Source organism: Antechinus flavipes, chromosome 6, assembly GCF_016432865.1.
Source record: "Antechinus flavipes isolate AdamAnt ecotype Samford, QLD, Australia chromosome 6, AdamAnt_v2, whole genome shotgun sequence".
Classification (NCBI taxonomy): Eukaryota; Metazoa; Chordata; class Mammalia; order Dasyuromorphia; family Dasyuridae; genus Antechinus; species Antechinus flavipes.
The window spans coordinates 177,796,895-177,812,534 of NC_067403.1; the positions used below are offsets into that span (position 1 = coordinate 177,796,895).

At 35.5% G+C, this 15,640-nt stretch overlaps 1 protein-coding gene across 1 annotated transcript in view; it reads left to right on the plus strand.

Annotated features, from left to right (window-relative positions):
- Positions 1-15,640, plus strand: part of TRPC3 (transient receptor potential cation channel subfamily C member 3) — a 102,185-nt gene that overhangs the window by 28,626 nt on the left and 57,919 nt on the right. The gene's annotated exons all lie outside the window — the stretch shown is intronic.

A 15,640-nucleotide genomic window follows, 5' to 3' on the forward strand; every position in this document is an offset into this window, starting at 1 on the left:
GAAATCCTAGATTCAAGTCTTCAAGACAGACAGGTCATTTTATTTCTCAGTGCCCCAGGAAATCCCTAAGGCTACTATTTACAGATTAGTTGTCCATCTGCATGGGTAAAGGGAGATTCTATGCTGCAAGTTTCTTCACTTTGATGAAACTGCAGATATTCTCCTCCCTGTTCCTCCTGGCCCTCATCATCTGTAGCTAACCTGGTAATCATATTAGTAAATGCTAGCTTTTTTTATTTATGAACATCCAAACTTAGTGGGAGTGGTTGTTCCTGAGACCACAAACTTAGAGTTCATTTCTGGTTCGCTATCCAAAATCTTTTTGGTTTGCTAGAACTAGCCAAAGTTACCTTAGTCTTCAGAGTCCCCATCAACTCCACATCACAGTTGGTTGTTGTCCTTCATTCTCAAAGAGAAGGAAAATGATATCACTATGTTAGAGTCAAGTTACAATGTGTTCAATTGTTGCTGAACAGACGGATACAAGTTCAGAATGCTCTATCACAAGTTGGGCACAAATAATTTATCGGCCCAGAAGAGGATGTTTGTAGGACTATATAATTTGTTAAAAAATTATTGTGATATTTCATTATGATAGAAGACTATGAGGATTTGGGAATGATGAGCATGGAAAACAGAAGATTGAATGTTGGGGGTATAGGATGTGATAGTTGCATTCAAGTACTTGTAGGACTTTTATTTGTAAGAGGAATTAGACTCACTGTGTTTGGTCCCAAGACTCAAAACAGTACTTGATAAACATTGCAAAAGGGCAAATTTAGACTCCAATTCAAGCGGGCTTCTTGAGTCAGAACTACTCAAAGTAAATTGGGGTACCTCAGGAAGTGGTGAGGTCTCCATTACTAAAGGCCTTTTGGAAGACTACTTATCAAGAATGTCAAAGATCTCTTCCATGCCTAAAATTCTGTGGCTTTGTGAACTCAACCCTTAAAATTCCTCAAATAACTAAATGTTTTTCTATGCTATGGCTCCTGGATCAGGGGATTAGGATGAAAATCAGAGGGAAATTCAGATTCTATCAGAAACAGTTCAAGGATGCCTTGGGGATGGTGCCCTTAGATTAACATATATTAAGGGCCTGATATATGCCAAGAATTCAATCACATGCTTAATTAATGCAATATTATTTGGTCCTCACAACATCTCTGAGAAGCAGGTACTATTATGATACTGATTTTCCAGTTTAGGAAACTGAGGCAGGTAATGTTAAGTCACTTGCCCAAAGTCACACAAATCTCTGAGGCTAGGTTTGAATTTAGGTTTTTCTGAAGCTATTAACTGTGTCTCTTAGCAGCTTGTTAGGAAGCAATTTTTTTCCCATCAAATTTGATTCTGCCTCCCTATCATATCCACATATTGTTCCTAATTTTGCCCTCTTGGATTACATATCACAAATCTTTTTATTTTTCCACATATCAGTCCTTCAAGTACTTAAAGACAGTTTTTGTGACCCCATGGGTCTTCTTCAGGTTAAACATTCTGTAATCTTTCAACCCATCCTTCCATGGTGCTTTTTCAGCATCTTTATCATCCTCATCATAGTTGGCCTCCTTTGGATGCTTATCAATGTCCTTCCTAAAATGTGGTGTACATGATAAAACACAGTGCTGTAGAAATGGGGTACCTCAGTTGGGACTATGGACCAGGGAATGATGAGCATCCTTGTTCTGGATGCTATAGGATTTCACAATGATGTCTCGGAAGACACTCACTTTGGGACTCTCACACAACTGACTTATCTTTAATTTGTTTTTCACGGAAATCCTGAAATCTTTCTCTGGTCAATTGTTACTCAGTCATGCCTGTTTTTGGATCCCATAATTCTGTGAAGGCATCTAGCTTGTGGTATAGACCCTACATGGAAAAGAGTTATAGAAAGGCACAAATATGAACTTCAGGAGATGAGGAGATTGCAGTCTATACCCGTGAACAGAATATCTATACTAGTGAACTCATGAATCCATAGAAAACTTTTATATTTCAATCAACATGAATAGTGACTTTGAACTGCTAAGGGAAGCAACATGGAGAATGGAGAATGGAAAGAGCATTAGATTAGGATCCAGAAGATGTGGGTTCTATTCTCAGGTTTGTCCTTTTTTTTGGCAGTGAGGCTTAGTGGCCTCGGAATGACGAAGCATCGGGTTCAAGTTTCACTTTGGGGCAAATCATTTTACACTTCACTCTCTAAGACTATAGAAGTTGCTACAAAAGACTTAGCTACTCTGCTCAATACAGTGATCTAAGACAGTTTCTAAGGACTCATGATGAAAAATGCTATCCACCTTCAGAAAGAGAACTGAAGAACTCTGATTGAAGTATGATTTTTTCACTTTGTTTTTCTTGCTTTTTTGAAGGCAACATGGGTAATAAGGAATTTTTTATAAATTCACAGCATAATTGCACAATTTTTCGTGATTTCACATGTAAACTTAATATCGTAGTGCTTGCCTTCTCAGTGAATAGCGAAGGTGAGAGAGAGAATGTGGAACTCAAAACTTAAAAAAAAATTCATTTTTTAAAGATATATAACTTGCAAAGTAGAGACAGACCTGCATTAGTAAGGGGAGGTTCCTCATGTAGAAGTTTCCTATACTGTACCAAGGAAATCACAGATCATCTCCCTTTTCTCCTCCCATCATTCATTCTCTGGCAGTGTACACAGAATATAGTTATGTTGTCCATATCATGACTTTCCCCATTACAGTTTCAATATACAGTGAGTCAGCATAAGAAATTTAAAGGGAAATTTAGGAGTTGTTTTGAGGAAGCAACAGATGATGCACAAAGGTCAGCAGACAATACTGAAAAAGTTTAGAAACTCAGAAATGTATAAAATGTGTTGAGTATTATATAACAGCAACATATTTTGTCTTTTAATACTATAATAATTTGGACTTCTTCTCGGGCACAAAGAGAGGGCCAAAAATTTTATGTAGAGTTTCCAGATCTCAGGGGAGCCATATCTTTAACCCCTGTGATGTGGAAGAGATTAATGTATGTTGAAAGGAAAGTCTATTCTGATCCTTACCCTCACCAGTCCTCTACTTCCCTCTCCATATGAAAAAGAGATTGGACTTGTATATCTATAAGACTTCTTCCTACTTTTATCACCCAGTGTTGATTTTTCATTCTCTGGGAAATCTCCTGTCAAACTATGATTTGGGTTCTATTGGTGCCATTTTAAAATACCATACTCTAGAATAAGCATTATCCTCTTTTCCCTTACTCTACTTTCCCTCATCAACCTGCTGATTATAACTTAGGGCAGAGGCAATGACTAATTCAATGATAATTGGTGTGTATAAAGACTTGTATTTTCTCTTCATTATGTTTGAGAGATCTCCATCCATTACCCAATTACATTTGTGAAACTATATCATTATGTTGTTTAACTGACTATGACTTACACACTGAAGCACCCATATGTTTTTTAAGGAAATAGAGTAAGGCTGTACTCTCAGTGGGAGGGCCATAAAGAGACCTCATGTCCAGCTGTTCTTTCTTCAGACATAGCTTCTAAATATGGTTTGCTTTCTTTTTTTAATTTTGTTTTTTATTATGGCTTTTTATATACAAAACATATGCAAGGGTAATTTTTCAATATTGACCCTTGCAAAACCTTCTGTTCCAACTTTTTCCCTTTTTCCCCCCACCTCCTCCCCTAGATGGCAGGTAGTCCCATACATATTAAATATGTCAAAATATATGTTAAATACAATATACGTATACATATTTATACAGTTATCTTGTTGCAGAGGAAAGATCGGGTTTAGAAAGAAGGTAAAAAAAATAACCTGAGAATAAAAAAACAAAAATGCAAGCAAACAGTAACAGAAAGAGTGGAAATGTTATGTTGTGGTCCATACTCATTTCCCAGTGTTCTTTCTCTGGGTGTAGCTGGTTCTGTTCATTACAGATCAATTGGAACTGATTTGGATCCTCTCATTGTTGAAAAGAAGATCATTCATCAGATGATCATCATGTCCATCAGAATTGATCATCATGTAGTATTGTTGTTGAAGTGTATAATGGTCTCCTGGTTCTGCTCATTTCATTTAGCATCAGTTCATGTAAGTCTCTCCAAGCCTCTCTGAAATCATCCTGCTGGTCATTCCTTACAGAACAATAATATTCCATAACATTCATATACCACAATTTATTCAGCCATTCTCCAATTAGTGGGCATCCCTTCAATTTCCAGTTTCTGGTCACTATAAAGAAGGCTGCCACAAATATTTTTGCACATACAGGTCCCTTTCCCTTCTTTAATATCTCTTTGGGGTATAAGCCCAATAGAAACACTGCTGGATCAAAGAGTATGCACAGTTTGATAACCCTTTGAGCATAGTTCCAAATTGCTCTCCAGAATGGTTGGCTCTGTTCACAAATCCACCAACAATGCATCAGTGTCCCAGTTTTCCCACATCCCCTCCAACATTCATCATTATCTTTTCCTGTCATCTTAGTCAATCTGACAGGTATGTAGTGGTATCTCAGAGTTGTCTTTATTTGCATTTCTTTGATAAACAACGATTTGGAAAACCTTTTCATATGACTTGAAATAGTTTTAATTTTTTCATCCGAAACTTGCCTGTTCATATCCTTTGACCATTTATGAATTGGAGGATGGCTTGATTTCTAATAAATTAGAATCAATTCTCTGTATATTTTGGAGATGAGGTCTTTATCAGAACTTTTAGCTGTAAAAATATTTTTCCAGTTTATTGCTTTCTTTCTAATCCTGTCTGTATTAGTTTTATTTGTACAAAAGCTTTTTAACTTAATATAATCAAAATTTTCTATTTTGTGCTCAATAGTGATCTCTAGTTCTTCTTTGGTCACAAATTCCTTCCTACTGCACAGGTCCGAGAGGTAAACGATCCTGTGTTCTTCTAATTTATTTATAATCTCATTCTTTATGCCTAGATCATGAACCCATTTTGATCTTATCTTGGTGTATGGTGTTAAGTTTGGGTTAATGCCTAGTTTCTGCTATACTAATTTCCAATTTTCCCAGCAACTTTTGTCAAATAATGAATTCTTATCCCAAAGGCTGGGGTCTTTGGGTTTGCCAAACACTAGATTGCTATAGTTATTGACTATTTTGTCCTGTGAACCTAACCTATTCCACTGATCAACTAATCTATTTCTTAGCCAATACCAAATGGTTTTGGTGATCACTGCTATATAAGATAGTTTTAGATCTGGTACAGCTAGGCCACCTTTATTTGATTTATTTTTTCATTGGTTCCCTTGAAAATCTTGACCTTTTGTTCTTCCAGATGAATTTTGTTTTGTTATTTTTTCTAGGTCATTAAAATAGTTTCTTGGGAGTCTGATTGGTATAGCACTAATAAATAGATTCATTTAAGACCGAATTATATTCGCTCAACCTATCCAGGAGCACTTAATATTTTTCCAGTTGTTTAGATCTGACTTTATTTGTGTGAGAAGTGTTTTGTAGTTTTGCTCATATACTTTCTGACTTTCCCTTGGTAGATAGATTCCCAGATATTTTATACTATCAACAGTTATTTTAAATGGAATTTTTCTTTAGATCTCTTGCTGTATGTTTTGCTTTCTTAAAACAAACAAATAAGGGGCAGCTAGTTGCTGTAATAGATAGAGTACTAGAACCCTGAAGTCAGGAGGATCTGAGTTCAAAACTAGCCTCAGCACTTAACACTTCCTAGCTGTGTGTTCCTGGACAAGTCACTTAACCCCAATTGCCTCAGCAAAAACAAACAAAAAAACCAAACAAGCTTATCCCTTTTATATTTGTAAGAGGCCTCCTCTTTTCCCCAAATTAAAATCCTGATCTAACAATTTGCCCTAGGGAAAGCAAGGTACTATAATAAATAAGTGACATGTGTTGGGATAATGTTGCATTGTGAGTAATTTGTAGAAGAGAAGACCTTATGGATAACCAAGCTAGCAGTAGAGAATACTTTGATATAGATCCTACTTCAGACTTTTACCTTCAGCAAATCATTTAACCTTGGTTTCCTGCTTTTTTTGTTATTAAGAGAAAAAGAATTTATATATAAAGTGCTTTGCATATTTTACAGCACTTCATAAAGGCTAGCTATTATCTGGTAAAATATTGTAGTCTCACAAGTTTTGTTTGTTTGTATTGTTTTGTTTTGGCCTGAGCCTTTGATTTCTGTGGTATGGAAATTCCTTCTGTTGATAAAGATCATCAGTCATAATAATGAATATTATGAAATATAATCTTAGAGATTGCCAAAAACATGAGAAAATGCAATGATTAACTAGTATGTGACAGAAAGAGGAGTTAATCCCAAATCTTCCTTATTTCCATCCAGACCTCATTCTATTGGGCCATACAATTTCACAAATATATTTTATTTTATTATTATTTTTAATAATAGCTTCTTTATTTTCAAAATACATGCAAAGATAGTTTTCAACATTTACCCTTGCAAAATCTTGTGTTCCAAATTTTTCTCCCTACTTTTTCCCACATCTTCTCTTTGACAACAAGTAATCTGATATATGTTACACATATGCAGTTTTTCTACACATATTTTCACATTTATCATGCTGCACAAGAAAAATAAGAAGAAAAAAGAAAAAAATGAGGAAAAAAAAAACCAAGCAAACAACAAAAAAGGTGAACATCCATCGACCTCTTTCTGGATGCAAATGGCTCTCTCCATCACAAGTCTATTGGAATTGGCCTGGATAATCTCATTGTTGAAAAGAGTCATATTCATCAAAGTTGCTTATCACATAATCTTGCTGTTGCTGTATACAGTGTTCTCTTGGTTCTATTCATTTCACTTAGCATCAGTTCATGTAAATCTCTCCAGGATCTTTTGAAATCATCCTGATGATCATTTCTTATAGAGCAATAATATTCCATAATATTCATATACCATAACTTATTCAATCATTCCCCAACTGAGGAGCATCTACTCAGTTTCCATTTCCCTGCCACTACAAAAAAAGACTGCTACAAACATTTTTGTACATGTGGGTTCTTTTTCCTTCTTTACAATTTCCTTGGGATACAGACCCAGTAATGGCACTACTAGATCAAAGGGTATGCAGTTTGATAGCCCTGTGGGCACAGTTCCAAATTGCTCTCCAGAATAGCTGGATCAGTTCACAACTCCACCAACAACTATTATAGCCCCAGTTTTCTCATATCCCTCTCCAACATTTATCATTATATTTTCCTGTCATCATAGCCAATCTGAGAGGTGGTACCTCAGAATTGTCTTAATTTGCCTTTCTCTCATTAATAGTGATTTAGAGTATTTTTTCATTTGACTAGAAATGGTTTCAATTTCTTTGAAAATTGTCTATTCATATCCCTTTACTATTTATAAATTGGAGAATGTCTTGAATTCTTATGAATTTGAGTCAATTCTCTATATATATTAGAAATTAGGCCTTTATCAGGTCCTTTGGATATAAATCTTCCTTTCTAATCTTGGTACAAACAAATTGATTATGTTTGTACAAAACCTTTTTAATTTAATATAATTAAAATTATCCATCACAAATATATTTTAAAATTAAATTTCATTTTTTAAAAAGCTAACAAGCATTTGTGTTATTTCCCTCTTCTTTCCCCTCCCAAGCTTTTGAGAAAAAAGGAAAAGAAAAAGGCAACAAAATTATACAACAAGTATTTATTAAGCCTGGAGCTAAGCTATGCAAAAAGGAAGACAGTTTCTGTCATTAGGAAGCTTATATTCTAACGGGAAACATTGACACAAAAAGGGGAGTTAAAAAACATAAGAAGTGGCGGGGAAGGAGTATGATATAAAAATCCAGGAATTCAGAAACTTAGCCAGTAAGGAAATGAAATATGACTTGTCTAGGTCCACCCTCAAAAGAGAGACCTGTAAACAGCTGCTGAATGGGAGAAGGGAAATGATCTGAAGAAGAATGCTCTAAGGTGAGAAGGATCCAAGTGCTGAGGAGAGTTCCAGGGTTAGAACACAGCTAAGTCATGGTGTCCACATCCAGAGAATCAGAACCAGCTAAGAAGAGAACAAATAGCATCGTCAAACAGAACAGAGTCCCATAGAAATTTTGTCCAAAAACGTATCTTCTGTATCTTGTGTCCATCCTCTCTCTGTCAGGAGGCAATATAATTTACATTGGTCCTCTGATTATTACATTATTCAGAGTTCTTAAGTTATAAGATAATTTTTACAGTGTTGTTATTGTATACATCGTTCTTTTGGTTCTGTTCACTTCTCTCTGCATTAGATCATCCATAAAAGTCTTCCCAGATTTCTCTGAAACCATTTCCTTCACTATGTCTTACAGCTCAATATCATTCTATCATATTCACAAACCATCATTTGTTTACCTATTCCCCAGCCGATAGGCATCAGTTTCCACAACTACATTTTTTTAAATAAAGAGCTAGTTTAATCCAAATTGTTAAACAGCTCCTGCAATTGGGGAAATGTGCAATACTTTTGAATGACTCCCATGCTTCTTCATGACATGTTGTACTTTTGTGACTCAGTTTCCTCACTTGTGCTTGACTAGATGTCTCTAAGTTTTTGATCTTTTTAATGCCCATAGCAATGATGCTATATGGCCTCATATGCTTATGAGACATAGAGTGGAAATTGGCACTAGGGGACCTGGTTATAAATTCTAGCTCTTCTCTTTGCTACCTGTGTGATCATAGTTAACTCATCTCCTGTCTTTGGGATTCGCTTTCATTTGTAAAATGAGGTTGGACCAGATGACCTCCATTCTAGCTCTAATGTTAGTGTTATAGATCTTTTCCAAGCCATTTTCTTCCATTTCATATTGCCCTGAATACTCTATTCTAAAATTTCTCCCTGAATATTTTGTATATCTTGTTGAGACTCTGAGGCTCAGAATTTACCATCTCAGATCTCAGATATATCTAGGATTTAGCATCCTCACAGCTCATTAAATCTCTGAGCTCTCTCTCTGTGGGTATTAAAACTGGGGTCCAGGTTTAAAAACTTTCCACTGAGCTCAGCAGTTGGGCGCAATCTCAAGAATGGGGGTAAGACAGACAGACAGAAACAGGAGCACTCAGACACACAGAGAGACACGCACACATAGAAGCAGAGACAGAAGTGAGGAGGGAAGGGAACAAGTATTTATTAAATGCTTATTATGTCCCAGGTGATGTGCTAAACACTTTATAAATATTATTTGATCCTCATAGCAACTCTGGAAGATAGCCTTTTTACATTTGAGGAAACTGAGGTAAACAAACTTTAACTATTTGCCCAGGGACACAGAATTAGTGTCTTGGGCTGGATTTGAATTTAAGTCTTCCTGACTTCAGACCCAGCCAAGAGAGAGAAAAGGAGAAAGGAGAGGGTTTCTGCATTGGATAATTCTATACTTTCCCTTTCTGTCTCTGTCTATCTCTACTTCTGTCTGTCATTATCCTTTCTCTCTTTTTCGTGGGGCAATGCCTCAGTACCTGACTTTGTGTTAAATTATAATCTTCTTGTAATCCTGTAATCTTCTGTTATTCAATTTCAGTTCTCTGTCTGACTTTATGGGGCCCCTGGATTGGTCAGCTCTTCTCTACTTAGAATTTGTGTTGAGAGAGAGAGAGAGAGAAAGAGAGAGAGAGAGAGAGAGAGAGAGAGAGAGAGAGACAGAGAGACAGAGAGACAGAGACAGAGACAGAGACAGAGAGAGAGAGAGAGATTATATATATATATGTATATGATTTACACACATATATAAGAATATATATTGAAACATAGAGCATGGGAATATATGTATATATGTAGGGGTGTGTGTGTGTGTGTGTGTGTGTGTGTGTGTGTGTGTGCCAGAAAGAGAATGAAATGTGACTGGCCTGTGCCCATCCTCAAAACAGAGACTTGTAAGGAACTCCTTAATGGCATATAGATAGATATTTACATAGATAGATACATGCATACATACACACAACCCAGACACATAGACATACTATATATGTGTATGTGTATCTCTATCTATCATCTATCTATATCTCACTCTCAGATTCCTCTGAAATGAGAATACTTTTAAGTGTCAAACTGTTTGGACTCATATTCCCAGGATCTAATACCAAAGTGGAGGAGAAAAGATTCAAAGGGATTCAAGGATGTGGAGGCTGTTGTGTGGAAGAAGGATTCAGCCTCTGCTTTGTTCCATATGGCAAAAGTGAAAATTGACTACAGATTTCAGATTCAGATATATGCCTGAAGTAGGGACATACTTGGAAGCAATTGGAGTCAGCTTTGGAAGAAGATGGGGCCCTCTTCATTGATTGAAAAGCTTTAAAAAAAAAAGATTAAATAGATACTTATCAGGTAGGTTGTAGTGAAAATCCTTGTTCAAGTGTGGCTACCAAGATCTCTTCCAATTGTGAAACTAATTTTATGGCTCTATAAATTTAAATGGAATCTATGAAAATGGATCATTATTTAATACTTTACAAAGCGTTGTTGTTTAATTTTGTCCAACTCTTTGTGATTCCCATGGACTATAGCATGGCAAGCCCTTCTATTCTCCATTATTCCTTTAATTATGTCCAAATTCATGTTACACTTGTTCCATGACACTATTTATCCATCTCATCCTCTTCTGTTCCCCTTTTCTTTGGCCTTAAATCTTTCCCAGCATCAGGATCTTTCCCAGTGAGTCCTGTTTTCTCATGTGACAAAGTATTTAAGCTTCATCTTTAGTATATGATCCCTCAGTGAATGGTTTAAGTTAATTTAAGTATCAACTGATTTGATCTCCTTGATGTCCAAGGGACTCTCAAATCTTCCCCAGCTCCACAATTTAAAAGTGTCAGTTCTATGGTACTCAGCTTTCTTTTTAGTCCAACTCTCACAACCAGTTGTGTTATGGGAATATCGTTGCTTTGACTATATGGACCTTTGTTGGCAAGGTGATGTTTCTGCTTTTCAGTATGCTGTTCAGATTTGTCATAGCTTTTCTTCCAAAGAACAAGCATCTTTTAATTTCATGGCTTCAGTCTCCATCTGCAATGATCTTGAGCCCAAGAATATGAAATCTTTTATCGCTTCCATTTTTTCTCCCTACATTTGCCAGGAAGTGATGGGAACCAATTGCTAAGATTTAATTTTTTTTTAATGTTAGACTTCAAGCCAACTTTCACACTTTCCTCTTTCACGCTTAACAAAGGGTTTCTTAATTCTTCAATTTCTAACATCACAGTGGTACCATCTGTATATCTGAAATTGTTATTTCTCTCAGAAACCTTAATTCTGACTTTTGATTCAGTCTGCCTGATATTTCACACTTTATAAAATACTTTCTTTATAACCAGTTTGTGAAGTAAGTTGTGGTTTTTTTAATACCTTACTTTAGAGAAATTGAGTCTCTCTGTGTGACTTTGAAAAAAAATAAGCTTCTCTGAGACTCAATTTCTTTAAATTCACACAAGTAGTTTGAGTCAGGACTTGAATCCATTCTTCTAATTCTTCTAATTACCAAACCATTTCTGTTTATATTGCCCTTGGGGACATAGATCTGTTGGTCATATACACCTAACTGCTCCTGTAGTTAAAGTGCCAACCTTGAGAGTTCAGGAATACAAAAAAGTTCAAGCCTCATTTTACAAATGAGGAAACTTAGACTGAAGAGAGGTGAATCATCTTGGAACCAGTCACACAGCTCTCAAGCATCAAAGCTGCATCTTGAACTAAGGTCTTCTAATTTAGAGTCTAGGGTCTAGGTGCTTATATCCTGCTGCTTCTCCCTGTTAAACGCAGGGATTAGTTTGAGTAGTGACTCCAGCTGGTGCATCCTAGAGCTGAAGTCTTTGAAGCTGTTTAGAGAAGCACTCAACAAAAAGAAAGGAAACAAAAAAAATTATTTCCCTTTTAAGACTTTTAAATCTACAAGTTGGCTTTTGGTATTAATTTCATAAGTAGCATTAAATAACTCAGTCAGTCAACATTTATTAATGCTGCCCCTCTGTTAAGAACTGTACTGAGCGTGGGAGTATAGAAACAGAAGTCAAGCAATCACTGCTCTCCAGAAATTTAAATGCTAATGGTGGAGACAGTATGCATACATATATGTGTGTTTGTGTATGTATGTGTGTGTGTATGTATATATATATATATATATATATATATATATACTGTCTCTGTTTCTGTCTCTCCTTTTCCCTCCATATGTAGATATAGATAGATAGATATAGACAGCCAGATATAGATATCGGTATCTATATCTATGAATCACATGTAATTTTCCTTCAGCTTGCTACTTGACTCCTTAAAATATTCATTCTCATGATCCCAAATTCTAGGGTAATTCAGGGGTACTAAAAATACCTCATTGGAAATAAAAAAAAATCTGTAGACTGTTTCAATATTTCCTTATTAATTATTAAAATTATACATCTTATTAATTAATCAACTAGCTTGGCATTCTCTTCCATAGTTTCTTAAATATTGTTTATTTAATAGATAATAAATTAAACATTATTTCTTTAGTAAACTGGAGAACTTTCTTTTCCTTTAAGTGATTATTTATCTGTCTATATCAAAACACATCACTGCTTAGGTAAATACATATTAAAGTAATTGGCTACATAATTTATTAACGAGGTAATCAATGATAACACAAGGACAAAAATACAATAAAAGAAGAACAACTGCAATGTATAGGGAAAAAATCACAGCCAAAGTCACTTTTGGCTGCAGAACAATTGTTGACTTCTTATTTATATAACCTAGTCCTACCATCCACTTGTCTCATGATACCAAATCTCTTCTCAAGAATTCTGTACATCCATTTTGTGAGATAAAAGTAAAAACAATTTTCTAAAGAAATATGTCTTCATCCTTTGTTTACTATAGATTACTCAATCTTTGTCCAGTGGAGACAGAAAAAATCCCTTCATACTTCTTTATTCCCCCTAACATTTTCATCATAATGTTTTTTTCCATTGTATTAAAATTAAGCAGTTCTTCCAAGAAAGTTTTCCTCATCTTCTCTCTGTATGTCTTTCTCTCTGTTCCCCTTTTTCCCTCTTTTCCTCCTTTTCTCTCTCTGCCTCTTTCCCTCCCTCTCTCCCTCTTCCTTTCTTCCTTTCCTTCTCTCCTCTCTTTCCTCCTCTCCCTCTCCCTCATCCCCACTCTCTCTCCCTCTCTCTTTCCCTCTTTCTCTCCTCCCTCCCCCATCTCTTTCTCTCTGTCTGTCTGAATCTCTTTTATGCTTTTATTTAAACCTTACCATTAATTGTCTTTTCTCAGTTCCTCTACATAATCATACCTCACAATTCTATTATTCTCTAATTTTCCTTGACTGCCAAAAAAAATTGGTCAGAGATTGTTCTGCTGGAACCAGAAAAGTAATCTTCATAAAGGTGATGCTTGATCTGAGTATTAAAGGAAAACAGGAACTCCCATGTGACAGAGTTGGGGATGGAGAAGTAAAGTATTCTGGGTATAGAGAATGACCAGTTCCAAGTTACTGAGATAGGGAATGTAGCACTGTTTTTGAAGGATAGCAAGTATTTGAGGATGTCTGGACTATAGAATATGGAAGGAAATAATTACTTTTGGGAAGAGGATTGTGAAGATAGGTTAGGAATTTTATGTGCCAAGCAGAGATTTTATTTTTAATCCTGAAGATAGTAGAGATCTATTGTTGTTTTCTGAGCAAGGGGTGATATGGTTATATCTGAATTTTTGGAAGAGCACTGGTGTGAGGGTGGAGGATGGATTGAGAAGAAGGAAAAGTGAGAAGGGAAAGGGAAGTAAGGAGGGGAGGAAAGGGCCAAGGAAAGGAAGGACAAGGAAAATGAAGAAAGGTCATTAGATTTGATTAAGAGTTCATTGACAGCTTCAAAGAAGACAGTTTAAATTGAATGGTGAGGGTAGAAGATGTGTGGCTAGTTTAGAAGAGGAAAGGAACCAACAAGTATAGATGGCTTTGATACATTAAAATAATTTTTCTTCAGACCTTCTTCTCATCAACATTGGAATGTTTTCATTAGCTTTTGGGTTCTTTGAGAAAACAGGAACTCATTTTTGCCTTTGTATCCCTAGCACTTAGCACAGTGTCTGGCATACAGTAGGTACTTAATAAATGCTATGATCAACTGACTTACTACTGTTAAGAACTAAAAGCAGAAAACCTCATTACCTTAAGTCAGCCCTCAAAGACAACACTGACCTCTTACAGTAGGTGATATTGAAAGAAGAGAAACCAGAATAAGGTTAAAACAAAGACGCCCTCAAACCATCCCCCTGGGAGCACATTTGGTAGCAATGGGAAGGGAACCTGAGTAGTACTCTTATGAAGGAAAGATGGATATCTTGGAGTCTAGCCAGAAGGAAGAGGCTGCTACGTTCCTTGGATTAAGGTGAACCTGGAACCTCTGTTCTATGGCCTTGGTCATCCTTTTCTCACCTACAACAAATTTTAAATTGTGGGTCATAACCCTTTATGGGGTTATATAACTGACTGTGGGGGTCATGAAATTATGATTTATTCTTAGTAAATGTTTCATTTGTATGCCTGTTTTATATATTTATGTACCCAGTATTATGTAAAAATTTCTCAAGTAAAAAGGGTTACTAGTGGGAAAAGAATAAGAAGTTCTGATCTACAAAATTAAACTTTTGGGTTAGATAATGATTTTTTAAAATAGCATATGTAAGGTATTTTAAGGTTTGCAAAATATTTTACAAATATCATCTCAATTGATTTTCACAATAATCCTGGGAAGTCAGTACTATTTTTATTCTTATTTTACATTCAAGGAAACTGAGGCAGACAAACTAAATGACTTGCCTAGGGTCACACAGTTAGGAAACCTTTGAGGCTACATTTGAATTCAGGTGTTCCTGACTCCAAGTCTGTCCACTGTACTATCTAGCTGTCTGATGTCTCTTCAGTCTAAAAGAGGAAATAGCCAGTTTCCAGTTTTCTTTTCATGTTATTCATTTCAGATCCTCACTAACTAAAAGCCTTAAATCATATGTGTGCATAGGGCACAGCATAGCATAGTGAGTGGACCAAATGTAGATCTTAAAAGGATGACAGGTTCAATCCCGATCGTTGACTCTTTTTAGCTGTGTGACCATGGATGAATCATTTAACTTTTCTGAATCTCTGTCTTCTCATTTAAAAAATAGTGGTAAGACCAATATTACATGTCTCATACAGTTGTTATAAGACTCAAATGAGATAATACATGTAAAGCTTTTTATAAACCTTAAAGCTCATTATAAATCTTAAAGCATTAAGCAAATTTTAGAAAGAATGCTTTAAAATAAGTTATTATTATTATGTTTTAGCTTTATTGAATGTAAGCATCTTTCTTGTACCGTAAAGGTTACATGTGAAAATATATCCATTGGCAGGTATGCTTATCTATTTGCAAATGGTCAACTAATTTGGAAAATTACTTAGAATAGTCAATACCATTAATTCTGTCTTGATTAAAGCAGAATTAATACTTAACCAAGTCAGAGTTAATTTTTCTGCCTATTAAAAATTTTTATTTTTTTCCTTTCAAAATTATAGTTTCTAATTATAACCCTAAATCCTAGGGCTGGGTGAGATTTTATGGATCAAATTCAAACTGCTTATTTTACAGAAGAGGAAAGAGAGA